Consider the following 3,518-nt stretch of genomic DNA (forward strand, 5'->3'; position numbering starts at 1 on the left):
TCTGTCTTGCGGCGGCGCGTGAAAATACGACATACGCAAACTGAAGATAGATCAATAAAGTCATCCCAGAATTAACACTTCACTCGAAAACGATTTCATGGTTACGCGTATCCCGAGTAACTTATTACGGCATCCGAGGCTGTTTATATCAACGATACCGACGCGACGCGACTACCGGCACAGGTGGTGCGTAATCAGCGTCTGGAGAGAACTCGGCCTTCCTCTTCTCGCGTAGCGTTCTTACATATAAAGCCGCGGTGCGGACGACTAAGGGAACGCCTGATCCAATCTGCTCTCCCGACTAGCTGCTGGGCTAGTAATGCACCACTTTAAGTTATTGAATAAATCATTGCTTCCTTTGCTGATGGCCGATGAAGCTTTCAATTTAATTGTGCAATCAGCACACAAGTAAGTAATCATAATAAAAGTCTGATGTGGCTAAGTCAAATAATTTGGGCGAGAGAATTAATTTAATTACACTACACGCAGTAGATGAGCTCTGAACTTGCTCTTTGGAGATACGCTATAGCTATTGTTTTATAGTTATTCTGTTGAAACTTCTCACATTTTTATGATTATAGCGGATCTCCCTTCTAATTAAATTTAAACATTCTAGCTTTATCTATTCGCCTACTTAATCTATCTTGCTTCCTCAATTTCTAAGACAAAAAACAGAAAATTATGAATTTCAACTAAAATTTTAATTTGTGAGATCCAGAATACTTTTCCTACTAAATTTTTATGCAAAAGGAATCTACATATAAATTTTTAAGTTTCTAGCTCTTTTCTATTGCGTCAATGATTTTTACAGAAAAACGTCCAAATTTCGAAAATGGTTAAAGTTATTGAACTGATATTCAACACATATTGATTTAGTATTACTCCTGACATGCTAGAAACGTTTCAGGTTATTTACTTGATTTTTAAAGTATTGCGCAATATTTATGACGTCAGAGCTAGTTACAGCGGACTGGCTGGCACAAAATGGAAAGACTGATGTGAATTTTATAAGGCGTGAGTAGGCTGCTTCCCTACAATGTGAGCAGCTGGAATGCATACTCAGGTAACTCGTTTACGGCTGTTTTATGGTTACCTATCTCAGTAGTTTACTGGCACTTGTGCTTGCTGGACAGTACCAAAAACCAACCAGATAGACTAAAACGAAAGAGAAGTATAACCACCCACCTCGTCACAATATCTGACTGCAAGTATATTCTTTTGATGCACTCCTGCATTGTGTGTGTGTGAAAACGGTAAATTTAGCCGCACTACAATTCTGGACATCAATGGCATATACTTGCAGTGATATATCACATCAATAACAGTGCTAAAAACCCTGAAGGCGCAGCTGTAGTTGCTTTGAAATCGACTGCAATTATATTAAAATATTAAAAGCAACTAAGTGGAAGAAAATTAATAAGAAGATATCATTTGTTCTGCACAAGGAATTACTTCACCTCTACGGAAGCAACAAGAAATGAATAATACGTACATATTCCGCATTGGTGGTTAGATGCGAGCATACACCAGGCATCCCAACTGTAATATTCGACTGATGTTAGCGGAAAGTATTCCTAAAGTTTTTGTCCAAGACAAACCTTAATGGCTGTACACCACTCAATGTTGACAAATCTGAAGGCCAGGAAACAGATATTTATTTGTCTCCTTACTCACCATCATTGATCATTTTAGCTAGTGATCAACTGCTGAAAACAATGTCAGCTGATACATATAATACCTATAGCAGGTAGCCATCTCTTTAATAACTCATGGTTGCAAAATACTGGTACTAATTATTTACAGAAGAAGGAAATAGTAGAAGTCGACCTCGAGTGAGTTCGGTTTGGATCTAGAGAATTGCAGAAACACGACAGGCAATATTGCACCTACGTTAATAGTATTTTTTTGTTTAGTTTCAAGCTTTGGACAATTTGATGAAAGAAGTTGCTTTGGACAATATTGAATAGAATACACTGAAAATTGGAAGGTAGTAGGGATAAAATATATGGAATGAAAGAGTAGCTACAACCTGCACAGAAGTCATACTGAAGGTAAGCGTTAATAGAAACGGAAGTGAGACAGGATTGTAGTGTTTTGCCTATGTTATTGCCTTCCTATGTTGAGTAGGCAGTGAAGTAAAACAATGATAAATTTGGAAAGTAATTAATAATTCAGAGAGAAAAGGTTAGAGATGGAAAAGAACTTGGAAGGGCAGTTGAAAGGAATGGATAGCGTCTTGAAAACAGTTTTTCATATGAAACAAAAGTGAAATAAGACTGATGGGACGTAATTGAATTAAATCAGGTGATACTAGGGGAATGACATGAGGAAATGAAACATTAAAAGGAGCAGATGTGTTTTTTTATTTGGGCAGCAAACTGATTGTCGATTTCTGTGGTAGGGAGGATATCAAATGCAGACGCAACATCAACCAAATTGTTTCTAATAAAGAGAAATTTGTAAATATCAAATATGAATTTAAATATAATGGAGCTTTTCCTGAGGTTATTTTTCCGGAGTGTAGCCTTGAATGAAAATGAAACGTGGACGATAAACAGTTGAGACAAGAAACGAATAAGAACTTCGGAAATGCGTTTCTACAGGAGACTGATGAAGCTTAGACAGATAGATCAAGTAACTAATGAAGAGATACTGAGTCGAAATGAGGAGAAAAGAAATTTATGGGACAATCCAGTCTTCCGAATGGATACATAGGAACAACATCAAGAACATCCACAACTATATTTTATTTCAGTCTTACGAAGAAAGACATCTGAAAACTAAAGGCTGTAAAAATCGTTATGAAACCTCTACGTTGATCCTCAACTCAAAATGATATGCTGTTTTTCCTCATATTCGTACTACACAGGCAGACAGAATGGGATCTTTCGAAGAGCTATAGGGTATTTTACCGGCTTAACAGTTTTCCTCTAACACTCTTCAATGCGGTTCACATGGTCTACAAAAGAAGCGAAAAATTTTTTCTTTCAGTTTATCCAGACTTAGAGGAAGAGTAGATGGGTAGATCACATAACTAATGATGAAGTATTGAATAGAATTGGGGAGAAGAGGAGTTTGTGGCACAACTTGACTAGAAGAAGGGATCGGTTGGTAGGACATGTTCTGAGGCTTCAAGGGATCACCAATTTAGTATTGGAGGGCAGCATGGAGGGTAAAAATCGTAGAGGGAGACCAAGAAATGAATACACCAAGCAGATTCAGAAGGATGTAGGTTCCAGTAAGTACTGGGAAATGAAGAAGCTTGCACAGGATAGAGTAGCATGGAGACCTGCATCAAACCAGTCTCAGGACTGAAGACCACAACAAAAACAACTGAGGAAATCGTTCCCTAAGCATTAATCTTGGTAGCTACAGGAAAAGCGGTGCTATATGCTAGTATTTACATGGCCGACGTCTTAAGAAGACTCAAGGTGACCACACAGAAATCGGATTTTTGTAATTTTTTATGTTACGTGAAGTTCAGAACTCTAATATCGCTCACCTGAAGCAGTTCAATG

Source organism: Schistocerca cancellata, chromosome 8 (genome assembly GCF_023864275.1).
Source record: "Schistocerca cancellata isolate TAMUIC-IGC-003103 chromosome 8, iqSchCanc2.1, whole genome shotgun sequence".
NCBI classification, from domain to species: domain Eukaryota; kingdom Metazoa; phylum Arthropoda; class Insecta; order Orthoptera; family Acrididae; genus Schistocerca; species Schistocerca cancellata.